General features: G+C 47.5%; 1 protein-coding gene across 5 annotated transcripts in view; it reads left to right on the top strand.

The window, feature by feature from the left end:
• LOC144494736 (coronin-2B-like) overlaps positions 1–19,712 on the top strand; it is a 155,463-nt gene that overhangs the window by 54,809 nt on the left and 80,942 nt on the right. For all 5 annotated transcript variants that reach the window (XM_078214018.1, XM_078214013.1, XM_078214015.1 and 2 more), the window contains one exon: positions 12,196–12,317. The gene's annotated coding sequence lies outside the window, so the exon portion shown is untranslated. The remainder of the gene's footprint in view (positions 1–12,195; positions 12,318–19,712) is intronic.

Genomic DNA, 19,712 nt, shown 5'->3' with positions numbered 1-19,712 from the left:
ATCACCTCAAGGTCCCAAAGTGCTTCACACTCAGTGAAATACTTTTCAAGGGTAGTCATTACTGTAACATAGAAAACGAAGCAGCCAATACACACACAGCAAGATCCCACAAACAGCGATGTGATGATGACCAGATCAATTGTTTTAGTGATGAGGGTTGAAGAATAAATATTGGCAAGAGCACCAAGAATAGCTCACCCATTCTTCTTCAAAATTCTGGAGTGGCAGGGTGGCACAGTGGTTAGCACTGCTGCCTCACAGTGCCAGGGACCCGGCTTGGGTCACTGTCTGTGCGGAGTCTGCATGTTCTCCCTGTGCCTGCGTGGGTTTCCTTCGGGTGCTCTGGTTCCCTCTCACTGTCCAAAAGACATGCTGGTTAGGTGCATTGGCCATGCTAAATTCTCTCTCCGTGTACCCGAACATATGCTGGAGTGTGGCAACTAGGGGGTTTTCACAGTAACGTCATTGCAGTGTTAATGTAAGCTAGATAAAAGCAAATTACTGCAGATGCTGGAATCTGAAACCAAAAGAGAAAATGCTGGAAAATCTCAGCAGGTCTGGCAGCGTCTGTAAGGAGAGAAAAGAGCTGACGTTTCGAGTCCAGATGACCCTTTGTCAAAGCATTTTCTCTTTTAGTTAATGTAAGACTACTTGTGACTAATAAATAAACTTTTAAAATTGGTGAGACTGCATCTGTTTTTTAAAAAGTTTATTTTATTAGTGTCACAAGTAGGCTTACATTAACACTGCAATTAAGTTACTGTGAAAATCCCCTAGTCGCCACACTCCGGCACCTGTTCGGGTACACTGAGGGAGAATTTAGCATGGCCAATCAACCTAATCAGCACGTTTGTTGGAGGAAACCAGAGCACCCGGAGAAAATCGATGCAGACAAAGGGAGAACGTGCAGACTCTGCACAGACGGTGACCCAAGCTGGGAATCGAACCCGGGTCCCTGGCGCTGTGAGGTAGCAGTGCTAACCACTGTGCCGCCTCTCTGGAGTACTGTGTACAGTTTTGCTCCCCTTATTTAAGAAAGGATGCAAGTGCATTGGAAGCTCTACAGAGAAGGTTCATTTGACTGATTCCTAGGATGAAGCGTTTATCCTGTGAAGAAAGATTGGACAGGCCAGGCCTGTAGGCATTGGAATTTTGGGAATGAGAGGTGATCTGATGGAAACATATAAGGTCCTGAGGGGACTTGACAGGATGGATGCAGAGAGGATGTTTCCCCTTGTGGGAGAGACTGGAACTAGGCAAAACAGTTTAAAAAGTAAGGGGCCTCCCATTTTAAGACTGAGGTGAGATGAGAAGAACTTTTCCCCTGTGAGTCGTGAGTCTTTGAACCCGAGAACGATTGGGGGCAGGGTCATTAAATATTTTCAAGGCACAGAGAGATAGATTCTTGAGTAACAAGGACATCAAAGGGGATAGGCAGGATGTGGAGTTGAGGCCACAGTTAGATCTGCCATGATCTTATTGAATGCTGGAGCAGGTTCGAGGGGCCGAATGGCCTACTCTTGCTCCAAATTCATTTGTTTGCATGAAATATTGGCCAGGGGATTTCTGCATCCACTCAGAAGGGTTGGCAGGGTCCTGGTTCAACGTTTTATCAACTCATTAAGTTCATTTAGCATTTAACTCATTTAGCAATCCTAAATCCTGTTCTGTTCGTTTGAAGTGTTTCCGTACCTGAGGTTTGGAAATTGAATGATCACAGTACTACACTGAGAGCGTCAATATATCATCCTTTAGTGCCCCTGTCCCGAGAGTGGGAAAGGAACTCTCGATTGTCTGTCTTGAAAAACGAGAGTGTTTTCTATGGAACCTTGACACCTAATGTCAATGTACAGCATTGTACCTTATTGAACCAGCTGGATTAGGGCTGATCTTTGATTCATCATAAATTAGTTGCTATCTGTTATGCTCCAACCAGCGTGAGTTACCTTGGAGTAGGGAAGGACAACCAATCAACCAGGATTTTTGTGCCTTTAACTGCTGTTCATCCATTGTGCTGATTTGATTTATTATTGTCACATGTATTAGTATACATTGAAAAGTATTGTTTTTTGCGCGTTATACAGACAAAACATACCGTTCGTGGAGAAGGAAAGGAGCGAGTGCAGGATATAGTGTTGCAGTTACAGATAGAGTGAAGAGAAAGATCAGTTTAATATATAATAGGTCCATTAAAAAGTCTAGAGGCTGCAGGGAAGAAGCTGTTCTTGAGTTGGTTGGTATGTGTTCTCAGACGTTTGTGCATTTTCCCAAAGGAAGAAGGTGGAAGAGAGAATGTCCGAGGTGCGTGGGGTCTTTTTCTGAGGCAGTGGGAAGTGTAGATGGAGACACTGGATGGGAAGTTGGTTTGAGTGATGGACTGGGCTACGTTCACAACCCTTTGTAGTTTCTTGCGGTCTTGCTCAGAGCAGGAACCATACCAAGCTGTGATACATCTGGAAAGGATGCTTTCTATGGTGCATCAGTAAGAATTGGTGAGAGTCATGGCGGACATGCCAAATTTTCTTAGCCTCCTGTGAATATAGAGGTGTTGGTGGACTTTCTTAACTATAGCATTGGCATGGAGGGACCAGAACAGGTTGTTGGTGATCTGAACACCTAGAAACATGAAACTCTCGACCATCTCCACTTCATCACCATTGATGTAGACAGGGGCATGTTCTCTGCTATGCTTCCTGAAGTCAATGACTATCCCCTTTGTTTTACTGACATTGAGGGAGAGATTATTGTCATTGCACCATTTCACCAGATTCTCTATCTCTTTCCTGTACTCTGTCTCATCACTGCTTGAGATCCTACCCACTACGGTGGTGTGATGTTCAGGGTCAGGTGAGGACACGACCGGTCTAACATTCTCGAATGCTGCTGAAAAGAGAGACATGTTGCTGAAGTTTTACATCTTGCACTCATCAGGACAAATACAAAAATGCCAAATTTCAAGCCATCAGAACAGTTTATATTATTGGAGAAAAGGGTGCTGATTGGTTGGCAAAGAACAAAGAAAATTACAGCACAGGAACAGGCCCTTCGGCCCTCCAAGCCTGCACCAACCATGCTGCCCAACTGATCTAAAACCTCCTACCCTTCCGGGGACCATATCCCTCCATTTTCATCCTATTCATGTATTTGTCCAGACACGCCTTAAAAATCACTATCGTATCCGCTTCCACTACCTCTCCCGGCAGTGAATTCCAGGCACCCACCACCCTCTGTGTAAAAAATCTGCCTCGTACATCTCCTTTAAACCTTGCCCCTTGCACCATAAACCTATGCCCCCTAGTAATTGACTCTTCCACCCTGGGGAAAAGCTTCTGTCCATGCCCCTCATAATCTTGTAGACTTCTATCAAGTCACCCCGCAACCTCTGTCGTTCCAGTGCGAGCAAGTTGACCCTGATTGGCTGAGGTGTTGCCATGGAGAATGCAATGAGGAACTATTGGCTTCCCTAGCTCCCAGTTCAAAAAATGTGCAAGAATTGAACATGTTCCTTACAATCTGTTTGATTTTAAGTTCCCATTTTAGAACATAGAACATAGAAAAACTACAGCACAAACAGGCCCTTCGGCCCACAAGTTGTGCCGAACACATCCCTACCTTCTAGACCTACCTATAACCCTCCATCCTATTAAGCTCCATGTACTCATCCAGGAGTCACTTAAGAGACCCTATTGAGTTCACCTCCACCACCACTGATGGCAGCCGATTCCACTCGCCCACCACCCTCTGTGTGCAAAACTTACCCCTAACATCTCCCCTGTACCTACCCCCCAGCACCTTAAACCTGTGTACTCTCGTAGCAGACATTTCCACCCTGGGAAAAAGTCTCTGAGAGTCCACCCGATCTATGCCTCTCAACATCTTATACACCTCTATTAGGTCTCCTCTCATCCTTCGTCTCTCCAAGGAGAAAAGACTGAGCTCCCTCAACCTATCCTCATATGGCATGCCACTCAATCCAGGCAACATCCTTGTAAATCTCCTCTGCACCCTTTCAATCTTTTCCACATCCTTCCTATAGTGAGGCGGCCAGAACTGAGCACAGTACTCCAAGTGGGGTCTGACGAGGGTCTTATATAGCTGCATCATTATCCCCGGACTCCTAAACTCAATCCCTCGATTGATAAAGGCCAGCACACCATACGCCTTCTTAACCACCTCCTCCACCTGCGGGGCCGATTTTAGAGTCCTATGGACCCAGACCCCAAGGTCCTTCTGATCCTCTACAGTACTAAGAGTCTTTCCCTTTATATTGTACTCCTTCATCCCATTTGACCTACCGAAATGGACCACGAAGCATTTATCTGGGTTGGAGTCCATCTGCCACTTGTCCGCCCAGTCTTGCATCCTATCTATGTCCCTCTGTAACTTCTGACATCCCTCCAGACTATCCACAACCCCACCAACCTTCGTGTCGTCGGCAAACTTACCAACCCAACCCTCTGCTTCCTCATCCAGGTCATTTATGAAAATGACAAACAGCAAGGGTCCCAGAACAGATCCCTGGGGCACACCACTGGTGACCGACCTCCATTTAGAAAAAGACCCATCTATACCCACTCTCTGCCTCCTTTGGGCAAGCCAGTTCTGGATCCACCGGGCAGCAGCCCCTTGGATCCCATGCCCCCTCACTTTTTCCAGAAGCCTTGCATGGGGGACCTTATCGAAAGCCTTGCTAAAATCCATATAAACCACATCTACCGCCTTCCCTTCGTCAATGTGTTTAGTCACATTTTCGAAGAACTCCACCAGGCTCGTAAGGCACGATCTGCCCTTGACAAAGCACAATAATCAAAGCAGTTTCTTTTTGTTAACACTCCTTGCCTACCCAATAGGAATTAATGTATTACTTTGTGGCAGTTGCAATGTTACTGGTTAAGGCTCACTGTACTAACTTGAATTGATTTTAGCACAGAGTGCAGTAAAGCATCCCAAGGTTCATAAGTTCATAAAATATAGGAGCATAATTAGGCCATTCGGCCCATCGAGTCCACTTCGCCATTCGATCATGGCTGATATGCTCCTCATCCCCATTTCCCTGCCTTCTCCCCATAACCCTTCAACCCATTACCAATTAAAAATCTGTCTAACTCCTCAAATTTACTCACTGTCCCAGCATCCACCGCACTTTGGGGAGCGAATTCCACAGATTCACAACCCTTTGGGAGAAGTAGTTTCTCCTCAACTCTGTTTTAAATTTGCTACCCCTTATCTTAAGACCATGACCTCTCGTCCCAGAATGCCCCACAAAGGGAAGCATCCGCTCCACGTCTTCTTGCTTTGCAGGAGTGATTTGCGTAACAAATTTGGCCCCCAGCTCCCGAGAGAGATATTTGGGCAAGTGGCCAAAGGCTTGGTAGGAGAGGTGGGTTTTAAGGAGTATCTTTAAGAAAGAGATAGCGGTAGAGGTTTGAAGGAGGGGATTCCAGAGCTAAGGATCTCGGTGGCTGAAGGCATGGCTGCCAGTGGTGGAGGGATGAATATTGAGGATGTGCAGGAGGGGAATGGGATTCCGTGCGAGTTAGGACCATTAGATCTTTAAGTCATTTGAGTAAAAGAACTTTAAATTGAATGTTTTTTTAATGGATCACTGGAGACATGAGGGAGTGACAGCTTTATATAGCACCTTCAACACAGTAAAACGTCCTGTGGTGCATCACAGGAGTGTTATCTGACAAAATCTGATACCTGGGGTATTAGGATACAAAATGCTGGTCAGAGTGGTAAATTTCAAAGAGTGTTTCAAAGAATCGAAGAGTGATAGATGGAGATGTAGGAAGGTAATTCCAAAGCTTCCGACCAATGTGGCTGAAGACACTCCCACCAATGGCGGAGCAATTAAAATGGGGGATGCTCAGGAGGCCAGAATGAGGTGATCACAGATGTCATAGAACCATCAAAACCCTACAGCCCTACAGTGCAAAAGGAGGCCATGTGGCCCATCAGGCCTGCACTGACAACAATCCCACGCTGGCCCTATCCCCATAACCCCACATATTTACCCTGCGAATTCCCTGACACGAAGGGATAATTTAGCATGGCCAATTAACCGAACCTGCACCCCACCCCCCCGCCCCCGGGAACGCACCGACGATATTCTCCAGGACACTGAGTGAACCCTGAGGTCACAGAGAGGTTTAGTCATCCACACGCCCTCCACCGCTTATGCCACCAGCCTGCGGGGCTGCATCTGACATGGCCGACAGTCACCACGGCAACCATGTGGCCCCCCATCCAGGCCTATTCAGGGAATGGTCTGCGGGCATTTGGGAGACAGCGTGTGCGGTAATCCCCAAGCCAGACAACAGCTTTCGCAGCGGCTAGACGGAGCTCCCGGAACCCTCCGCTGAATGTTGTCAGGGACCGGTCTCCAGTGATGTGAGTCATTGACTGGGGGGCATCAGAGCTCCAGTCCCAGTTCCCTGCAAGGCCCCACTTGTGCAGAAAGACCTCGGCCCAGTGCGGAAACGGTTGAAGAGTTGCCCAGTGTCGGCATGGCAGGTTGAAGGTGGGTGGTTGGACTGTGGGATCTGTGATGAGGAAGTGGGTTTTAATTGTGGCGTGATGGTTCCCTTCACTGCCAAAGGGCCTCTGCTGTTATTCCTGGGCCCGGTAGTCTTAACCGTACAGGCTGGAGTGAGGGGAGGCAAGCAGCAGGTGGATCGGGAAGTTCCTTGTGTAGCGGCAGGCCTGGGTTGATGTAAACCTTCTCCAGCCGTTTTCTTGTTGCAATCTCCCTCCTTATAGAAACTAGAAGCAGGAGGAGGCCATTCAGCCCTTCGAGCCTGCTCCACCATTCAATGGCTGACCATTGAATTCAATATCCTGATCCCCTATTCCCCCAATATCCCTTGATCCCTTTAGCCCCAAGAGGTATATCTAATTCCCACGCACCCCAGACATTCTCTCTTCCACCTTCTTCCGTCAGGAAAAAGATACAAAATGTCTGAGGTCACGTACCAACCGACTCAAGAACAGCTTCTTCCCTGCTGCTGTCAGACTTTTGAATGGACATATCTCATATTAAGTTGATCTTTCTCTACACCCTAGCTATGACTGTAACACTACATTCTGCACTCTCTCCTTTCCTTCTCTATGAACGGTATGCTTTGTATAGCACGCAAGAAACAATACTATTCACTGTATGTTAATACATGTGACAATAATAAATCAAATCAAATCAAAATCAGACAACGTTTTGGCCTCAACTACATTCTGTGGTCATGAATTCCACACATTCACCACCCTCTGGGTGAAGAAATTTCTCCTCACCTCAGTTCTAAAAGATTTACCCCTTACCCTCAAACTATGATCCCTAGTTCCCCTACCATCAGGAACATTCTTTCTGAATCGACCCTGTCTAACCCTGTTAGAATTTTATAAGTTTCTATGAGATCCCCTCTCACTCTTCTAAACTCCAGTGAATATAATCCTAACCAATTTAGTCTCTCCTCATATGACAGACCTGCTATCCCAGGAATTAGCCTGGTAAACCTTCGCTGTACTCCCTCTAATTTGATTTGATTTGATTTATTATTGTCACATGTATTAATTTACAGTGAAAAGTATTGTTTCTTGCACGCTATACAGACAAAGCATACCGTTCATAGAGAAAGAAATGAGAGAGTGCAGAATGTAGTGTTACAGTCATAGCTAGGGTGTAGAGAAAGATCAACTTAATGCAAGGTAGGTCCATTCAAAAGTCTGACAGCAGCAGGGAAGAAGCTGTTCTTGAGTCCGTTGGTACGTGACCTCAGACTTTTGTATCTTTTTCCCGACGGAAGAAGGTGGAAGAGAGAATGTCCAGGGTGCGTGGGGTCCTTAATTATGCTGGCTGCTTTGCTGAGGTAGCGGGAAGTGTAGACAGTGTCAATGGATGGGAGGCTGGTTTGCGTGATGGATTGGGTTACATTCATGACCTTTGGTAGTTCTTGCAGTCTTGGGCAGAGCAGGAGCCATACCAAGCTGTGATACAACCAGAAAGAATGCTTTCTATGGTGCATCTGTAAAAGTTAGTGAGAGGGAACGTGAGCAGCCCTCTAATGTGAGGGGGCGGGATGTTGCTCAGGACTGGGAGCCAGGAGGAGTTGTCCAAAGGGTGAGATGGTCCGATTCCCCTGCTACACAAGCGTAATCAGAGAGGTGGAAGTGAGCACATTGGGAGGGTAGAATGTAGACTTAAACAGGTCGTCACCGGGTCAGACCAGGCTGTACTGAGCCGGTGAGGAGTTGAGGAGCATGGAGACTGGGTGACGAATAAGGTTCATCACCAAGATGTGTTCTAAAAAAGATCCAATAAACATCAACAGCACAACTTCAAAAGATTTGTTTTAACAAGAAGCCCATCAGTTGAACGAGCTTAGCAGAACCATTAAGTGAATCCACGGATGATAAGTAATGGCCTGGACATTTTACAAGAAACACAATCCCACTAATTTGCCAAGCTAATGGTTACCTCAACTCTCACATAATTTGGGTGCTGCTGAGTTTTTTACAAGCTACCATCTGTTATCTTCCGTTCCCCAAACCTCCTCCCCGCTTAACAGCGGAGGTTAAAGAAGACTAGCTCCCTGCGGTTTGTGTATCCATTTCTCAGGCTGACATATAGTAGAAAGATGTGATCCAGAGATTTTCTTTTGTTATTTTACATATCCGTAACGAGACTAAACAGGACCAGATGTTTAAGGCAACACAGCACTGAAAAAAACACTTCCACAACTAGTTGCCAATCATAGAATCCCTCCAGTGCAGAAGAGACCATAGAGCAGCACGGTGGCGCAGTGGTTAGCACTGCTGCCTCACAGCGCCAGGGACCCAGGTTCGATTCCCGGCTTGGGTCACTGTGCAGAGTTTGCACATTCTCCCTGTGTGTGCGTGGGTTTCCTCCGGGTGCTCCAGTTTCCTCCCACACTCCAAAGATGTGCAGGTTAGGTGCATTGGCCGTGCTAAATTCTCCCTCAGTGTACCCGAACAGGTGCTGGAGTGTGGCAACTAAGGGATTTTCACAGTAACTTCATTGCAGTGTTAATGTAAGCCTACTTGTGACACTAATAAATAAACTTTAAACATTTGGCCCATCAATTCTGCACCAACTCTCTGACAGGGTAATTTACCCAAGCCCTCTCCCCCGCCCTATCCCTGTAATCCCACACATTTACCATGGCTAATCCCATCTAATCTACACGTTTGGGGACACTAAAGAGGCAACTGAACATAGCCAATCCACCCAACGCGCAAAAGAAAATTAAAAACAGCAGAAGACGATTCTGAGGGAGATCCGGACACCCTCCCCAGATTTGTGCTGGCCAATTTCAGACTGTTTTTTCTCTCTGCCAATCCCACCCTCCCGTCCTCTCTGTCCACACCGGCGGACAACTGTGACATACTCACTTTGTGACTGGTTAGAAGAGTAAGAAATAAAGGGTGAGCCTCGTGTGTCTCAGTGTCAAATTCCTGTTTGATAACAATCCTGTGAAGTGTCTTGGAATGTTTTACTAATGTAAAGGTGTTATGTGAGTTGTTTAAGTCACCAATTTAACCAAAGGTTTTTGGACACTCTTCCTTCTAACCCCTTGACTGTGTTGGCGATCGCATTTTCCTGCTGCCTCTGTGAAGCACCCCTCCCCACCCCCCTCCAGGGATGAAGCTGCTATAGGAATGCAGGTTGTTGTTGAAACTTCTCCATGTTCCGCAATATAGGCAGCAGTGTCACTTTCAAATACTTTGTCTCTTCAAAAGGCCGCGTGGAAAACCCAGAACTTCCACCAACTCCCTGTAAACTGCGGTTCGGGCAAAGACTCACATTCGACCTGAAACATCGGCTTAGATTTTCCGGTTCCACCCACTGTGGGAATGGTTGGGGGTGGCGGGGGGGGGAATGATTAAGCTGACGGACTGGCAGAAAGTCTGTTGACTCAGGGTAGGAATTCCTGGTCCTCCGCTGGTCGGGACTTGAAAAATCATAAAGCCATAGAGTTTGCAGCCCGGGAACAGGCCCTTTGGCCCATTGTGTCAGTGCTAGCCATCAAGCACCTATCCAAATCCCATTTTCCAGCACTTGGTCCCCCCCGTAGTCTTGTATGTTATGGCCCAATCTAAATGCTTCTTAAATTTTAAGAATCCCGCTTGTCGGCTCTGTTTCTCTGTCTAGAGTTGCTACCAGGCTCACTGAGTATTTCCAGCACTTTCTGTCTGGGGCCGTGAACCAACATAAAACTCAGTAAGAAGTCTCACAACACCAGGTTAAAGTCCAACAGGTTTATTTGGAATCACGAGCTTTCGGAGCGCTGCCCCTTCATCAGGTGAGTCTCTCCTCGTGAAGGGGCAGCGCTCCGAAAGCTCGTGATTCCTTTCTGTTTCACTCATGGTTTCTATCTACCAGAGATAGATAGGTTCTTGATCAAACAAACCTGTTGGACTTTAACCTGGTGTTGTGAGACTCCTTACTGTGCCCACCCCAGTCCAACGCCGGCATCTCCACCTCATAACATAGAACTTCACAGTGTCTGTGCGCTGAATGTATAGATGGGGCTCCATGTCTCACAGGTGTCACGGTGCAGCAGCCCAGCTGTCTGAGGCTATCGCCTGTGATACTAACCCCATCTAAAAGTAATTAAAAATGTAGTAGTTTTGGCTGGTGCTGACTAGTTCCACATTAATGAAGGTGGACTTTTGCAACAGGCAAGTCGTGTATTCCGTGCTTGGTTAGATTTATTTTTTAACACTTTGTCTGTGCCCTGTGGGAAACAGTTGTGAATAATGTGCTGCATCACATACCTGGAATAAAAGCTGGCCGTGTGACAGAAGGACATGCGTCGTATTGCGATTAAAAATGAGTTTGGTTTCGTATTTCAGTAACAGGTCTCAATATCTCAGTAATCTAGTGAAGTCACAAACTGCCCAATAGAAGGGGGAGGGGGGATGCAAAATCGTAATTAAATTAGAAATGGTGTGAGCGCCGTGGCAGATGCTGACATTCATAAAGGAAAACTAATGTAGCTTTATCTTGGAGACACATCAGTTAAAACAAAGCTTTTGGCCAGCGGCTAATACTTAATGTCGTGCATTGTTTTTCTCATTTTGTTCCAAGGATATATTTCACTTGGCGGGGGAAGTATAATATATTGAGTGTAGCGTGCTAACTAATTTTTTAATAACTAACTATTCTTTTACGTACTCCAGCATTAAGCCAGCAGTGTTGATGGCTGTTAAAGTTTAGCTGACACATATTGTACAATGTGTTACAAGTTGATCAGGAAGAATTTGGCTAAAGCATGTAGAACGGCACGGTGGCCCAGTTGTTAGCACCGCTGCCTCACAGCACCAGGGATCTGGGTTCGATTCCCAGCTTGGGTTACTGTCTGTGCGGAGTCCGCACTTTCTCCCCGTATCTGCGTGGGTTTCCTCTGGGTGCTCCTGTTTCCTCCTACAGTCCAAAGATGTGCAGATTAGGTGGATTGGCCATGCTAAATTGCCTTTTAGTGTCAGGGGGACTAACTTGGGTAGATGCATGGGGATAGGGCCTGGGTGGGATTGTTGTTGGTGCAGACTTGAAGGGCCGAATGGCCTCCTTCTGCACGGTAGGACTCTATGTGATTCTATAATGGTCTCTGTCACCCAACTCAACTGGAACTGTGTTTTTTGGTTATACCCAATATTCTGCTAAGGGTTTGGGAATGTGAATTCATAATCAGGAGACACATGTTCAAATCCCACCACAAAATTTAAATTTTAACACATCAATAAGTCTCAGCAGAAACTTTATGGCAACCCCCCCCCCTTCTCCAAAAGTGAGAATTTCCCATTAATTCCACCCCACGCTGCCAGGAACGGGGATGTGCTGTTGGCGGGACCAGAAGTTCTCACCGGTGTGAAGAGCCAAAAGATTTTGCCCAGAATCAATAAACTCGGGCTGGGATTTTCCCTGCTCAGTTGACATTTGGCCATTCTCCAAAAGTGACCGTCCTGCCCGTGACAATGTCCCCTACTGGCAGGACTGGAAAATCCCACCCTCCGAATGATAATGAACAGGTAATCTAGCGTGCTTTGCTGTTTGTGGGAGAGAGTTTGAAACTTCTGTTGCTATTTGTGTCATTGATAACCTAGCAATAATTTTGCACATTTTAGCTACAAAGGTTATTGGCGGCAAATGTTTTGACAATCCTGTGTTGTCCATTTTAGGATTCTGAAGCTGATGACGTTTCGTAGAAGACTTGTTTAATCCAACCTAGAGTCACCCTTGGTCGGGCATTGCATTGGACAGCTGCGTCACTGGGATTCCCTCAACTTGGCCACATTGCAAGGTTTGTGGCGATAAGTTTTCAATTTCTTTTTGTGGTGAATCTGTATCTTGCACATGCTTCAGCTGCCTACCATATTCTCCGCAGCCTGCCTCTTGCATGAATTTGGGTTACCAGGTTTGCTCTGGATCTCCTCGTTGCTTTAATTTGATAAGTTTCATTTCTGTTTCACTCATGGTTTCTATCTATCAGAGATAGATAGGTTCTTGATCAATGGTCAAGGGTTGATGGAGTTTGCACATTCTCCCCGTGTCTGCATGGGTTTCCTCCGGGTGCTCCGGTTTCCTCCCACAGTCCAAAGATGTGCGGGTTAGGTTGATTGACCATGCTAAATTGACCCTAGTGTCAGGGGGATTAGTGGGGTAAATGTGTGGTGTTACGGGAATAGGGCTTGGGTGGGATTGTGGTCAGTTTGGATTCGATGGACCAAATGGCCTCCTTCTGCACTGTGGGATTCTATGAAAGGAGAGAGTGCAGAATGTAGGGTTACAGTCATAGCTAGGGTGTAGAGAAAGACCAACTTAGTGTGAGTTAGGTCCATTCAAAAGTCTGATGGCAGCAGGGCAGAAGCTGTTCTTGACTCGGTTGGTACGTGACCTCAGACTTTTGCCCCTTTCAAGTTTAAATCCAATCCCCTTTTGGAAGATGCTTCCATCGCTCCTTTCAGGCAGTGCCCTCCAGGGGAAATTTAGCCTTTAGAGGTTGTGTGGGTTAATCGCGGTGACAGAGTGCGGATTGGATGGAACGTCACATTCTTTGGACCAAGTGCCTGGATCTGTGAAAAGGCGGTGCAGTCACTGACCCAGATTCCAGTGGGTCGAGACACCGGAACATTCAGCAGCAACTCTTGCCATTTAATTGAACAAGTGCCACGTTTATCTGCTTGGCTTTGAATAAAGAGGTGGCACAATTGACCTTGGCATTTACAAATGTTTCTGAAAACGTAGAGGGCAGACAGACAGTTTCTAAAAGCAATCCAGCGCCTCTCTGTATCTGGATATTGATTCCAGATGATTATGATATGCTGGCAGCTCCACTCGGCATGATGGCTGATGTCATGACAAGATGATACATGATGTAGGGTGCTGCTATTATGTCACATGGTACAATGTGATCATCAATGTGGGATGGGCCAAAATCCCTGCCACCCCCCCACAGCTGGAAAAATGAAGTGGCTGCTTTTTCATGTAACCGTCCCCTTTCAGTCCGGATTCTAGGGTCTGTGGGGTAGCTTTGGGAATTCATCCGGATAAATCCCATTTGTTGCCGCCAATCCAAAGCTTTCACGGCTCTGTGGTTCTCTCCCACCCCCCCGGCCCTGGGCAATCTGGGTTTTTTTCCAGGCTAGCCCCAGCAGACAAGCTGTCGATCTCTTGGAGTCTGAATCAAAATGTGACGAAATTTCATTGCTGCAGCGTTGGAGGGCATGCCTTCAGCTTCCTGGGCCTCTGGGTCTGGATACCCTCCATAAACCTCTCCGTCTCTCTCTGTCTCTCTCTTTCTTTCTCTTTTGGCCACCTGTCCTAACATCTCCATTTGTGGCTCAGTGTCAAAGTTTGTTTGTTAATTGCTCCCATGGAGCCCCCTTGCAACCTCTTACTAAATTAAAGGCATTATGTAAATGTAGACTGTTGGGTAAAGGTAGGGAGTGAGTAACAGACCAGCTGGGGCGGGAATAGCTGGATCACAGTCTTGACCTTGGCTCGAGTGTCGTAGTTAGCCTCTGGACCCCCATCTAGGAAGGTGGAGGCCATTCAGCCCCTTGGGCTCATTCTGCCATTTCATTCAACCCTAGCTGATTTGTACCTCAGCTCCATTTATTTGCCTTTCCTTCTCTATCTTGGGAGCTTGCTAGGCGCCGATTGGCTGCCGTGTGTCCTACGTTACCCGGGTGACTACCGTCAGGTGGGGTGGGACATCCTGCGGTTGTTGTGAAAGGCGCCATGAAAATGCAAGCCTTTCTGATCCTTCATCTCTCGATTCCCTTGCCCAACAAGAAGCAATTAAACCGGCAGTCGGAAGTTTCCAATGATGTCAAGCATCCACTGCCCTTTTGGGGAGACAGTTGGTGATTGACACTAAGCTTTGTGAAAGAGAAAGGAAGACTGGTATTTATATAGCCCCCTTTCACAACCACAGAACCTCACAAATTGCGTCATAGCCAAGGAAGTACTTAAGGGTTGGATTTTACATGGTGGGGAAGGGGAGGCCAGCAAGAGACATGTTGCCCATCTCCCCTAACTGAAAAATCCATTGGCACCATGCCAACCAGAAACCTGGCTCCCCCGCAGCAATATTACTTGAGGTGCCATCTCAGTTGGGTCGGAGTGGGACCTCCAAGCCCAATCTGGGAGGAATTCCCCCCCCAAGGAACTGCTGGCCAGTCCGATTGGCTGGCAGCTCTGCAGCGCCAGCATGGAGCAGTGGCCATTGCAGGGACTACAGGCAGATGGAAGGTGAGGGTCTTGGAGTTCGGGTAAATCTTTTGGTCTGGCTTGCCTGACACATAGAGTTGCCAACTGTGATTTAATTATATTTCTGGAGGCCTCCTCCCATGACTTGCCACCCACCCTCCAGCCATTAGTCGGCCAACACATCCATCCTTTTGACATACAGCCTTCCTACACCAATTGGAAAGTAAAGACTCATCACCCAATTGGATGATGTTTAACTCTCAGCCAAACTGCCTCCTGGAGGCTCGGCAGAGCCCAGGGAAGGATGGATTTGAAGGGGATTGAGGGCGATTGGGTTTTAGAGGCTGGCGGGGAGGAGGGATAAAGGAAAGGGGGAGTATTATCTTGGGGTGGGGAAGGGGCCACAGGGGTCAGTTGCCCGTCAGCAGCCCGCACAGTGAAAACCTTGCCCCACCTTGCCCCTATGTTCTTCCCATGTCTGCGTGGGTTTCCTCCGGATGCTCCGGTTTCCTCCCACAGTCCAAAGATGTGCGAGTTAGGTGGATTGGCCATGCTAAATTGACCTTAGTGTCAGGGGGATTAGCAGGGTAGAAACGTGGGACTACAGGGATAGGGCCTGGGCGGAATTGTTGTCGGTGCAGACTTGAAGGGCTGAATGGCCTCTTTCTGAACTGTAGGGGTTCTATGATTCTAAAAAAATACGAGGATAGAGCTTGGATGTGATGCTCTTGTTAGAGAGTAGGTGCAGACTCGATGGGCCGAATGGCCTCCTTCTGTGCTGTAGGGATTCTATGATGCCCTCCCCTCCACACAGTGAATAGCGGTGATGGTGGCCTGAGCCTGGTCACTTGCCTGACACCTTACCCACTCACTGTAATGCGGGAGACAGCTCCCCAATGGGCTGGGATGGGGAACACAGCCTGATATATTATACGAGACCCCCCCCCCCCCCCCCCCCCCCGCCACTCCCCCCACATCAATGCGGGAGGGGGAGGCTGTAAAATTCAGCCCGAGAAGTGAAAGCATTCAAAGGTGCCTCGTACCTTCAATCCTGAACAAACTAGTTCTGTTTTGGAGATAATAACTTGCATTGTTCTGGATTGCCTTGCTGGAGGAAATCATTTCTTCCCATATCTACTCTATCACTTTCTACAGCTTGATCAGATCACCCTTCAGACAAAAGGGAGCATGAGCCAGCACTGCACAAACTGTCGCCAGAATTTAACCCTTCAGTCTCTGGCAGTACTCTGGTAGGTTTGCGCTGCCTCTCTCCCTCTTCTCTCTCCCACCTTGTGAGCGGGTTACAGAGAGAGAACACTGATCCGTCCGTTGCCTCTTAGCCTCCTCAGGAAAATGCAGGCAGCTAGGTTTCGATAGGGGAGCAGGAAGGGTTTGCACTGTCAGACCTCTCACATGGTGGCACAGTGGGTTAGCACTGCTGCCTCACAGCGCCAGGGACCCAGGTTCGACCCCAGCTTGGGTCACTGTCTGTGTGGAGTCGACACGTTTTCCCCGTGTCTGCGTGGGTTTCCTCCGGTTTCCTCCCACAGTCCGAAAGACGGGCTGGTTAGGTGCATTGGCCGGGCTAAATTCTCTCTCAGTGTACCTGAACAGGTGGCGGAGTGTGGCGACTAGGGGGATTTTCACAGTAACTTCATTGCAGTGTTAATGTAAGCCTACTTGTGACACTGATAAATAAACTTCAAGCTTTACCGTATAGATTTCTTCACGAATGAGGTCCACTTGGCATCAAACTCTGCCTTCAGGAACAGACAGGTGTGGCAGAGCCGGGATTAAATTATTTTTTTAGTGAGGGGCAGAAAATCCATTTAAAAGCACTGACCCAAAAGAAAGCCCCTCCCCTCCTCAAGCAAGCAAAGTAAACCAGGCACAGTCTGGCAATGCTCCAAGTCGTGTGAACCTGTTGGGCCAAAAGATTATAATTCAAGCAAAAAAAAAAGCTTTGTTATTGTTTGGTGTGTTCCGTTGTCATAGCCGCAAGTATCGAATGGAGACAGGGGTGAAACTGTTATCAGTGATACGCGATATGGGATGGCTGGAAGTTCCATCTGGCTCACATCAATCGCGTCAGACCGACCCAAATCTCAGTGATTATTTTTTTTGAGTTGACTTTCCACCATCGCGAACTATTTCTCTGGAATGACAAGAATTTAAAAGTTCTTGAGCTGATGCGTGGAATGCCTGCATTCCTTTCCACAACCTGCTCTTGAGATGTTCCTGTGGCCCAGTATCCTGGTCTATCTACGTCCAATTTGGATTTTTGCAGCATCAGTTAAATCATACAAGCCCCCGCAGTACAGAGGGAAACCATTCGACCCGCTGAGTCTACACCGGCTCTCCAGAAGAGCATCCCACTCAAGGCCAATCACACAAGCCCACCCTCTCCGCCCTATCCCCGTAACCCCACACATTTACGGTGGCTAATCCATCTAACCCACACATCCTTGGACACTGAGAGGCAATTTGGCATGGCCAATCCACCTAACCCATATACCTTTAGACTGTGGGAGGAAACCGGAGCACCTGGAGGAAACCCACGCAGGCACGGGGAGAACGCGCAAACTCCACACAATCATCCAAGCCGGGAATCGAACCTGGGACCCTAGCGGGGGGATTGCCACAGAGTTAATCACCCTGAAATACAAAAGGTGTGAACCACACACTCTGGATGTTCAGTTCCCCCTGAGCTCCTGGTCCTTTTGTCGTCTGTCACCCATCTCTGCGAATGGAAGCAGATTTTAATGTCCTTCGTGCCCGTCCAATACCTTCTGAGCTAATTTAAGAAACATTTATTGGACATGGGCGGCACGATGGCGCAGTGGTTGGCATTGCTGCCTCACAGCGCCAGGGACCTGGGTTTGATTCCAACCTTGGATGACTGCTGTGTGGAGTTTGTACGTTCCCCCCATGTCTGCGTGGGTTTCCTCCGGGTGCTCTGCTTTCCTCCCATACTTCAAAGATGATGTGGAGATGCCGGCGTTGGACTGGGGTGGGCACAGTAAGAAGTCTTACAACACCAGGTTAAAGTCCAACGCTGCTCCTTCATCAGGTGACTCATTTAGTGTCCAAAGACATGTAGGTTAGATGGATTAGCTGTAGTAAATGTGTGGGGTTATGGGCATAGGGTGGTGAGGGTGTGGTTGGCCCTGGGTGGGTTGTTCTTTCGGAGAATCGGTGTAGACTCAGTGGGCCGAATAGCCTCCCTCTGTACTGTAGGGGATTGTAAATTTAACTGATGCTGCGCTGTGACTTCAAACAGAAAATGAGAGCGTCCTTCAAAATCACAAAGCACTTTACAGCCAGTGAAGTACTTATTGAAGTGTGGTCACTGCTGGAAAATAAGAAGTGCAGCAACCAATTTGCGCACAGCAAGCTCCCACAACAGCAATGTTTAATAACTGGATGAAAATTGCTTGAGTGATGTTGGTTGAGAGATCGATGTTTGGCCAAAGAATATAACAATGGATAACTCACCCGCTCTTCTTCAAAATGGTGCCACTGGAGATCTTCGATAACCATCCAAGCAGAGGGCCCCAGTTTACCATCTCTTCCAAAAGACGGCACCTCGGACAGTGCAGCACTCCCTCAGTACTTCACTGGAGTGGCAGCCTGGAATTTTGTACTCGAGCACTGGAGTGGGACTTGAACCTGGAATTTTTGGGGAGGCGAGTGGTATTATCGCTGGACTATTAATCCAGAAACTCAGCTAATGTTCTGGGGACCCAGGTTCGAATCCCGCCACAGCAGATGGTGGAATTTGAATTTTAAAAAAAATCTGGAATTAAGACTCTACTGATGACCATGAAACCATTGTCAATTGTCAAAAAAGTCCATCTGGTTCACTAACGCCCTTTAGGGAAGGAAATCTGCTGTCCCCACCTGGTCTGGCCTACATTTGACTCCAGAGCTATGTGGTTGACTCTCAACTGCCCTCAGGCAACTAGGGATGGGCAATAAATGCTGGCCAACCAGTGATGCCCATGAGGAGAGAATGCCACTCATTGGCTGACATTAAATAGGAAGTTGATCTGAAAGTGGGGGAGAAAGTATTTTCGTATTTAACGTGTTTTATATCAAGTGGAAAAGAAAGACTCACATTTCTACCGCACCTTTCGCAAGCTCAGGATGCACCAAAGCACTTTACAGCAAATGAAATACTTTTGATGTGTAATGTAGAAAAGGCAGCAGCCAATGTGCGCATGGCAAGATCCCATAAGCAGCAATGTGCTAATGATTGGATAATTTGTCTCTCTTCTATATGCAAATTGAGGATTAAATTTTAGCCGGGACAACTGGAAGGCCATTCCTGCTCTTGTCTTGAAAGAGCACTGTGGCATCATCAGATCCACCAGGAAGATAGGCAGGGCTTTGGCTTAACCGCTCCCCTCTGAAAGGTGACACCTCTGACCCTTTCCATCCTGGCATTGGGGATGTTGGCCTAGGTGTTGTGCTCAAGCCTCCTGACTGGAACTCAAATCCAGGCACTTCTGACATGACATCAAAAGTGCTCTCCAATGAGCCAAGGTTGACAAGTGTTAACCTTAATGACATTGACGTAGGAAGGCCCCAGTGTCTCCAACAGAATGTTTCTCAGATGGATAACTCCATTGCAAACCGAGATGTCCACCATTTTCCCAAGTCAAACCATCATGGGAGAAAGCACTCTTCCGGTATAAGTCCAGGTCCTATCTGCCCCTGTAGGTGGACAGAAAGATCCCATGGCAGCTGTATCAAAGAAGAGCAGGAGTATCTATCTCCCTGGTATCCTGGCCAATATTTATCCTTCAATCAACATCAGTAAAAATAGATGATCAGGTCATTATTCCAGTGCATGTTGTGGGATCTTGCTGTGCAGGAATTGGAATTTCCTACATTACAACAATGACCACACTTCAAAAAGTGCTTCAGCTGAAAAATGGTTTGCGGCTTTCTGAGGTCGCAAGAGGCTGTGTCGAAACACAAA

Source organism: Mustelus asterias, chromosome 6, assembly GCF_964213995.1.
Source record: "Mustelus asterias chromosome 6, sMusAst1.hap1.1, whole genome shotgun sequence".
Classification (NCBI taxonomy): Eukaryota; Metazoa; Chordata; class Chondrichthyes; order Carcharhiniformes; family Triakidae; genus Mustelus; species Mustelus asterias.
Note: the sequence above shows the minus strand (reverse complement) of the source record. Positions and strands in the feature narration are given on the sequence as shown.